The sequence below is a fragment of the Lolium perenne genome, chromosome 2 (assembly GCF_019359855.2).
Source record: "Lolium perenne isolate Kyuss_39 chromosome 2, Kyuss_2.0, whole genome shotgun sequence".
Lineage (NCBI taxonomy): Eukaryota > Viridiplantae > Streptophyta > Magnoliopsida > Poales > Poaceae > Lolium > Lolium perenne.
In genome coordinates this window covers 167056867-167066587 of record NC_067245.2, presented here as the reverse complement: position 1 = coordinate 167066587, position 9721 = coordinate 167056867, and positions in this window count along the sequence as shown.

Sequence of the window (9721 nt, the reverse complement as noted above, 5' to 3'; positions counted from 1 at the left end):
CTATCCAGCATGCATCTATGCCTAAATAGTCCACTTTCAGGTTATCATCCGAACCCCTTCCGGTATTAAGTTGTAAACAACAGACAATTGCATTAAGTATGGTGCGTAATGTAATCAACACAAATATCCTTAGACAAAGCATCGATGTTTTATCCCTAGTAGCAACAGCACATCCACAACCTTAGAACTTTCATCACTGTCCTGCATTCAATGGAGGCATGAACCCACTATCGAGCATAAATACTCCCTCTTGGAGTTACAAGTATCAACTTGGCCAGAGCCTCTACTAGCAACGGAGAGCATGCAAGAACATAAACAACATATATGATAGATTGATAATCAACTTGACATAGTATTCAATATTCATCGGATCCCAACAAACACAACATGTAGTATTACAAATAGATGATCTTGATCATGATAGGCAGCTCACAAGATCTAACATGATAGCACAATGAGGAGAAGACAACCATCTAGCTACTGCTATGGACCCATAGTCCAGGGGTGAACTACTCACACATCGATCCGGAGGCGATCATGGCGATGAAGAGACCTCCGGGAGATGATTCCCCTCTCCGGCACGGTGCCGGAGGCGATCTCCTGAATCCCCCGAGATGGGATTGGCAGCGATGGCGTCTCTGGAAGGTTTTCTGTATCGTGGCTCTCGGTACAGAGGGTTTCGCGACGAAGGCTTTAAGTAGGCGGAAGGGCAGGTCAGAGGGCGTCACGAGGGACCCACACAACAGGGCTGCGCGGCCAGGACCTGGGCCGCGCCGCCCTAGTGTGGCGTCGCCTCGTGTCCCCACTTCATTTCTCCCTCGGTCTTCTGGAAGCTTCGTGGAAAAATAAGCCTTTGGGCGTTGATTTCGTCCAATTCCGAGAATATTTCCTTACTAGGATTTCTGAACCAAAAACAGCAGAAAACAGCAACTGGCTCTTCGGCATCTCGTCAATAGGTTAGTGCCGGAAAATGCATAATAATGACATATAATGTGTATAAAACATGTGAGTATCATCATAAAAGTAGCATGGAACATAAGAAATTATAGATACGTTTGGGACGTATCAGGTAACCACCGGCGTGCCCAAGGAAGACGATAGCTGTCCCTAGCTAAGCCCATGGACTTGGTCCATGGCCACAACAAGCACCTTGGTCCACAGGAAGTGGTTGTGCATGATGTCGACACTACCTGCTGTACTTGCACCGTCGACCCCAAACCTTTAGGGAAAGTGGGAAACGGCCAACATGCTTTATGCAGGCGAACTTGGAGCTTCTCTTATCTTCTGGGTGCGTCACTGCTTTGTGTCATGGCCTCTTGGCTTCATCCCTATGCAAATGGCTTACGAAGGGTTCTTGTACGACATCCTCAGGTATGTTCTCTCGTGGAGGGAAGCTCCGCAAGGACTTCGAATATCTTGGAAACGACCAAGTCCCGGCCCCTCGCGAGGGATACTTCGTGAGGTATCTCCCCCTCACGGAGACCTCATGTCCCGCGAGGAGAGAAGCCTTGCTATTCGTAGATGAGCCACCACGAGGTCCCATCAGAAGGTGTAGCGTGATACCCAGGTTCCACTACATTGGCAGTAGCCCCCGGGGGGCCGAGCCCGCATGAGCCCAGCTGCGAAGGGTCAGGGACCCATCAAGCTGCGGGTCCACGCTGTGGCATGTGTCGTGTAGTCACCAACACGCGTCTTCAATCCTAGCCGTGGACACCAAATGACAACTGATTCGGGACGGTTGCATCTTGCCTCGGGAGTGGAACCATCACGTCCCATCGTGGCGCTCCAGGATTTACTCACGGCCTCATAACCGTTGAGTGTGCAGAGCAGTTCCGTCACTGTTCTCTTTGCTTCCGCCCGTCTCCCACTTCTTCATCTTCCTCTCTCAACCGATCCCCGCCTGCCTCCGATGACGCTGAAGCAAGCGATGGGGAAAGAGCCGGTCTCCAGCATTGCCCCGTATTCCCCCGACCTAAGCACGACCGCATCCCCTATGCCGATGAAGAGGGAGCGCGGCCGTCCGAATGGCAGCCGGAGCAAGCCTAGGCTGGCGCCACCCGGTCCTGGAGGTGAGGCAATGATGTCGGGAGTCGGCGCCGTCGCGGGCTTGTCCTCTTCCGGTGCGGCCGCGTCCCTGATACTGGTGAAGAGGGCGCGCGGTCGCCCCAAAGGGAGCAGGAACAAGAAGAAAGCAGAAACCTCCGTTATGGACCCTGCAGGGTGTAGTCGCAGATGCTCCCGCAGAGGCATGGAGCACTTGGTGGCCGTGTCGGCGGAGCGCGCTGCCGGGGCCACGCCACAGGACATTGTCGCTTCACCGGGGGTGTCATGGGGACCGCGACAGTGACGATGTTGCTGGTGGGTCCATCGCCCCACAACTGGTGCCTGCTCCGGGCCCTGCCGCGGGAGAAGGCCTCTCTAGGGATTGTTTGACGCATGTTCCAATTCATCTTCCTCCCCCGGGCTTCTCTCTGCGGGAAGCGACGACTGACAACCGTGGGTTCGAGTTTCTCATCTAGGTGCACGCCTGGATGCTGGAGGAGCTGAGGATGCTGAACCAGTTCACTGAGGCCGTCCTCCTCCAAGACTCTGGTCACGTATACTCGAGGGAGGTCGGAGCAAGGCAACGAACCTGGATGGTTTCCACCCGCTTCGACTCTGGGGGGGATGTTCCTCACGGTCGTTGGAGGGCCTTTTCCACCTGCTACTGGATCCGACCCGACTTCTTCCTGGCCTCCGCCATCGCCAGGGTACTCACGATTTCTCTGTCCGGGTCTTCAACGGATCTTCTCTGCTGAAGAAAGGAAAGATTTTATCAATATAGATATAACACCAGCACGACAACGAAAGTAAAAGGACAAAGGAAGGGAGAGGTAGTGTTACTCGAAAATCTAGAGGATTGCGTCTCGAAGAGCGCAATTATGTCGTTTTCCCGTTGGACGAGCTTGGCTTCTTTGTCGCTCAAGGCATCTTCGGCGGCTTAAAGTCTTTGACGAAGATCTTCGACACCCGCAACATCTTTTTCAGCCTTTTTGCGGGCTTTCTCGCTAGCCTTAAGCTTCTCCTCCAAGTCGTTGGCCCGCTCCTTGGCAAGACGCAACGCCTCTGAGAGAAAGAACGAATAAGGGCATAAAACAAGAAAGCAACGACTAAAGCATTGGGTGCAATAAAACTTTACCTCTTAGGGATTCAGCCTCATCGCAGAACCCGATAGAACGGGATCCTATGTCAACCATATCCTTCATCAAGGGCTGCAAAATAGTCGACATGCAAAAATATAGTATCAAGAAGTTGAAAATTGTTCGAGTAAACAAAAAAGCGACAAACAAGAAAAGATATCGTACATCATCAAGGAGAGGATTCAATAAACTCCCGGTGGCAATTTCTTGCTTACCAGCAGCACCCGTCCTAGCTTTCTTCTTCTTGGACGCTCGGGGGCTGCGCGCTGGAGCCGACACTTCTGGAGCAACATATGTTGGAGGCGTAGTTTCTGGTGCAACATGCAGTTCCTCGGACAGGACCATCATGTGAGATGTGCTCATGTTTGCTGGCCTAGGAGCTTTGAGTTCCAAATCTTATTCATCATCTTTGGCCATACAACAACAATTTCAGTACACAAAAACCAAAAAACAACAGAGTTGGAAGTAAAGAAGGAAAAACTTACGAGCTGACGTTGCCAGTAGCTGTGAAGGGGACGAAGTTTTCTTGTTCTTCGGGAGAAGATTATTCGGGGGCTGGTTCAGATAGTTTAGATGCGCTGGATTCTTCTTCGTCAGGGTTTCTCTTCCTCTTGTGCAGCAGGAGGAGAGTTTGTATGAGAAGAGCCAGAAGCTTGTCCTGACTCCGAGATTTGGTCAAAGTGAAAGGACGAGATGTCGCCTAGAGGGGGGTGAATAGGCGATTAAAAACTCTTACGGATTTGGCTTGTAAGAATGCGGAATTAAACTATGTTTATTCTACAAGCACAAACCCTAAATATGCTAGGCTCAACTAAGGGCAACAACAACAACTAAAGGTAAGCAAGATAGGCACAAGATATATGTAGCACGAGTGATAGCAATATATATGTACTTCAAGCACGATGGCTATCACAAGGAAAGAAAGCTTGGGTATAGAAATAACCGAGGCACGCGGAGACGAGGATGTATTCCCGTGTTCCCTTCCTTTGCAAGAAGGTACTCACGTTTGGAGGAGTGGAGGTCCCATGAAGGATTCCCCAACGCCACGAAGGCTCACCCTATTCTCCGAGCCAAACCCACGAAGGATAATGGCCCTTTCCTTATGGTTAGCTTTTCCTCAACGCCGGAGATAGCAAGCTCCAGAACCACTTCACAAGCTCCACGAAGGAGAAGCCCGGGCCCCTCCACAATCTTCCACGAAGAGATCACCGGGACACCAACCAAGCCAACTAGGAGGTCACCCTCCAAGAGTAAGAAGCTCACGGTCTCTCACTCGAACTAATCGTGGTGGAGAGCTCAACACTATGCAATGATGCAAAGCAAGAACACTAGAGGTATTCAAATCCTTCACACTTAAATCCCACCAAAGCAACAAATGCTAGGATGAGATTAGAGAGGAAGAACAAAGAGGAAATCAACAAATGACTCCAAGATCTAGATCTAAAGAGTTCCCCTCACTTAGAGGAGAGATGGATTGGTGGGGATTGTAGATCTAGATCTCCTCTCTTAGATCCCTCAAGAATGAGCAAGAATCATGGGGGGAATCAAGAGATAGGGCAAGTTCTTCAAAGTCAACAATGGAGGAGAGAGAGTGGAAGAACTTTTTCAGCCCAAGGTGGAAGAAGGGCTATTTATAGCCCAAGCCGAAATATAACCGTTGGGGACGTGACCAACTCAACATCAGTGGAGGGAGCCGTTCAACCGGGCCAGGGCCCGGGCCATCCGGTCCAGGGGCCGGTCAGACCGGGCTACGGGCCGGACCATCCGGTCTGCACCGGATCTGGCGCCGGGCCGTGACCGGGGCGGATTGGTGACATATAGAATATGGCCCCCGGGGAGGCCGGTCCACTGCCCGGTCAGACCGGACGAGGGGCCGGACTAGTCCGGTCCAAACCGGACCTTAGGCCGGCCCAGCACCAGGCGAAGCTGAAAACCTTACTGGATAGTGCCCGGTGTGCAGCAGTCCAGGGGCCGGTTGGAACCGGGCTATCCGGTGGAACGGCCGGTCACGCCGGGCGAGGCACCGTGCCAGCAGGAAAACATGTTATACAAAAACTGTGATAACTTTTGTGTCCGGACTCCGATTGACATGAAACCAATTTTGTTGGAAATATGGAGACTCCTCACAGGATATTTTTAGATGACTCTAGAGAGAGAGTCTCCCACCATCAAGAAACGGTGAAGATGTCAAAACTCGAAAATGCAATAGAAGATGCATGCGGATTCCGTTTTCGATGAACTTGGGCTTGTTGTAAAGCTAGCAACAAGCTCAAGAACCTCACACAGAGAAATACTAATAAGAAATTGGGATATGCAAACTATGCAAAGGATTGAGCTCCCTAAGACGACGCGATCAAGTTACCCAACCGAACGCCCCTCTTGATAGTGCATCTATCTATCCTATAATCCGGTCTCCCAACGTCCACCTTGAGACTGGTAAAAGGAAAACCTAGCAAGGCCATACCTTTTCCTTGCGCATCCCGCTTGATCTTGATGATAACTCTTCAAGCCGGAATGCCTTACTAGATCATTGTTGCTTCGTGAAGACTCACAAATTCTCCCCCCATACACCATGAGGAAAAGCTCTATTGATGCACGTCTTCACATGTCCATTATCACCAAATGGACGACAAGCTTCAAGCATATGATCCTCTCGGGATGCTCAACTTGAACTTTCCCAACTCAACCTTGATGACGATCACCACTTGATGTTAACCTCTCATGGGCTATATGAGATCTCCCTTTTTATGCATGCCCATGGAAAGATACCTAACCCACATAGACAACACAAGGGAACATATATGGTGGGTTAGTTCATAAAGCATAATTGACAAGTCTTACCATACCACATGACTTCACGTGGGACATTCTTCATGCTTCATGTGTTGACCAAACTTGAATATATTATTCACTCTTTGTATTGGTCAACCTTGTATCTTCTCATGCTCTATCATACTATCTTGAGGTGTATATAGAATTCTTCATTTGTTTGCATGCTCTAAATCTTAGTCAACCATAGCTCAACTCATGAGACTATCATGACACCGACTTAGAGCCATAACTTGAATTCTTCACTTGGAATCAAGCACTCAAGATCTTGATCATTCATTGCTTATCACATAAGCTAGAGCATGGCTAATCTTGAGTTCCACATAAGAACTCCATCTTTATTCTTCTTCTTGATCATATCACATATATATCTTCAAATCGATGATCTTGATGCCAATACACAAGGTATATCTTTATCTTCATGGCATCCATACTTGAATCCAACACATGGAATACAAGTAGTACCTATGGAATATTCTTCATATAAACTCAATGAAAATATTAGTCCATAGGGGTTGTCACTTAATTACCAAAACCACACATAGGGGCAATATACCCTTACACAAAGGAACCCGCACTCTTTTCAGATTCTGTGAATTCGCTCTCGCGAATAGAGGTTTCTTGCGAGTCATCAGTGATGACGGCTCACTCCGATACATCTCCACCTTCAGGCGGTGGAGGAAGCGAAGAAAGAATTTGGCGATCATGCAGGCAGAAAGAGCAAGCCAGCACCATAAAATGATTATACTTGAAGGAAAATGAATTACAGTTGGAAGAAAATGTACAACTCGAAGAAAGCACTTATAGTTGGAAGCGCATGGACACCACTGAATGGTTCCACGCGACAGGAGAAAGGAACTTCACTCTTCTTGCTCAAAGAGGTGAAGCGGCGTACTAGTTTTTCCAAATCCTTCAAAGAAGATATTCGGAAACCCTATCAGCATCTTCAGCACCCGAATATAACCAAAGGGGATTCTTGCGAGCTTGAAGAGGCTGCACTCGAATCCGTAGGAAGTGTGCGATGATCTGCACACCCGACAGCTCCTCCCCTTCAGTGTTTTGCAGCTCCTGGATACGAGCAATTAGAGACTCGGTGGCCGCTTATTCTTCGGCTGTGGCTTCCGCGTCCCATGATTTGCGCCTCTGAATGTCTTCCGAGGAGTCAAAAGGATCAAGGACATACTCTTGAGCATCCGATGATTCGTCCTTAACATAGAACCATTTCTTTCGCCAGCCTTGGATGGAGTCAGCAAATTTCAAATCAAAATAGCCGACTTCTGGCCGGAAACAAATACAGACACCACCTACATTGTAGATGGTGTTCTTCGAGTTGTTGCAGTGGAGATAGAAAATGTGTTTCCATAGGCCCCAGTGGGGGTGGATGCCCAGGAAGCATTCACACAAGGTAATGGAGATGGAGATATGGAGGAGAGAGTTTGGGGCCAGCTGATGAAGTTGAATCCCGTAAATAAAGAGAAGACCATGGAGAAACTCATGGACAAGAACGGATAATCCGTGGATGATGAAGTCAATGAAGGTTACCCGGAAACCTGCAGGAGGATGAAGAGTACTTTCATACCCTGGAATCTGCATCGCCTCCTTGTTGAACAGGCCCAAGTTCTTGAGCATCCAGCGGTCCTCTGATGAGATCTTAGATCTCTCCCATCTGGAGATCTTCTTCTTCTCCACGCGCTCGCCAGTAACAGGAGTGACGTTCCTGGTGAGCTTGGTTCGCGGAGGCATGGTGACGATGTGGAGGAGCAGAGAGAGGAAGAGGAAGATGGGCGCAGGTGGTGCTCAAGAAAGGAGAAAGGCAGAAGCAGGGGTGAATGATTGTGCGGCACAACAAAGGGGATAACTGAGACTTGGGGTAAGAACTTATAATCGGAAGACGATGAGGCTCGACCATTGGATGAACGTGGGAAGATCCTGGACCCTACACGTGTTTGTGCGGTAAAAAGTTTTTACATTTTAATTTGGACATGAGGAAGTTACTGCGCGCGTGCCGAGAATATCGGAGGACTTTGTAAGCCCCACTTGGGCGACGTGGGGGACGAGCAGAAATTGTGGACCCACAAAATAGTGGTCTACCAGAAGTCGTGTTTTCCCGAGGTGGCCACACATGATTTTCGTCAGCATCGACGTCATGGTGCTGAAAAATCTTCGAGTTGCTGAAACAATACACAATTAGAAGCAAACTTCGGTAGCGTATGTCCATATGCAAGCACCAGTTCATATGCTTGGGGGCTACTCTTATCAGAAATATTGAATGTACTTCTGATAAGATGACGTAATGATGATAAAAATACAGTGTTGGTTAAATAACAGAAGTTGAGCCTACAACCAAGTGCAAACACTCGGCTGTAGCCTCGGGGGCTACTCCCATTGGGAGCGTTGGTCACGCACCCGATGAAATATAGAAAGGGAAAAGAAAGAGAGATAAATAACAAGACAATATATAGCAGAAGCCGAAGGATTTTTACGTACATCTTCGAGTTACATATAACTCGTCATGTACTCCCATCGGGAGGTCAGGATATTATTTAACATGTCAACTCAGAAAAATGAAGAATTCCTGCAGCCGCACAAAGACACTCGACAATATATTCTCAGAGCGCGTCCGCCGTGGTTAAAACTCTGAATGTCGTGACTCAAAAAAGAGTTCGCGAAGGTAAGACCCCAGGATCCATCCTGTGTGGCATGGCATCGCACATGAATATGCTCTCCCACTTTATCCGCATCAGCAGATGTGAAGCAAAATCCCAACGGACGCGTTGGGTATACGATAAAATAAGCTGAAATTCGATTCACGATAAGTCCTGAAGCGGCACGTGTCGAATTACGCCAGTATTCCGGGTTCGAGTCCAGGGACTTGAGCTTGAAGTAGGTTTATACGGGTTTGCCACGAGAGTAATTAACCGGTACCTGATCCGTCAGATGAACCAGCCTCATCTACAATTATCCCTATGCAAAATACACTGAGTGAAAATTAATCATAATTTGGAAGTTTCGTTAAATAGATGTACGATGGAGATTGTACTCGACTCTACGATTCAAGCAAAATCTCGGGGGCTACTGACATAGGTATGACTCATAGGCATGCCGAATAAGTACCCTGGGTCTATAAGAAAGTATGAAGCCCCTGGACTCGGAGCTTTGGAGGCACAGAAGGTTGAAGACTTTCGAGTTAGGAAAGTAGAGTTGTAATAGAAAACTTGTAACAATATAGGAAAGACCTAACGTGGCTCGACAGTTTGTAACTTGTACGACATGGAAAGCCTCGGCTTCGCCTCCTATATAAAGGGGAAGCCGAGGGAGAAAGAAGGGATCGAAAACATACTAACCCTAGCCACAATAACTTTGAGTTGACCACCTTTGTTCGGCTGAACCTTCGAGATCTACTTGCCATCTACTTCTTACAAAACCCTAAGTCTATAATACATAGGCATTGACGAGTTAATCCCTCATCACACACCAAGAACCTAAGTCTACAGGGAGTGGTTGTGGATGATGTCGACACTCCCTGATGTACTTGCACCGTCCACCCTGAACCTTTAGGGAATGTGGGCAACGGCGATCAGGCTTTATGCATGCGAATTTGGAGCTTCTCTAATCTTCTAGGTGTGTCACTACTTGTGTTACGGCCACTTGGCTTCATCCCTACGCAACTGTCTTGCGAAGGGGTCTTGTACGACATCTTCTAGTATGTTCTC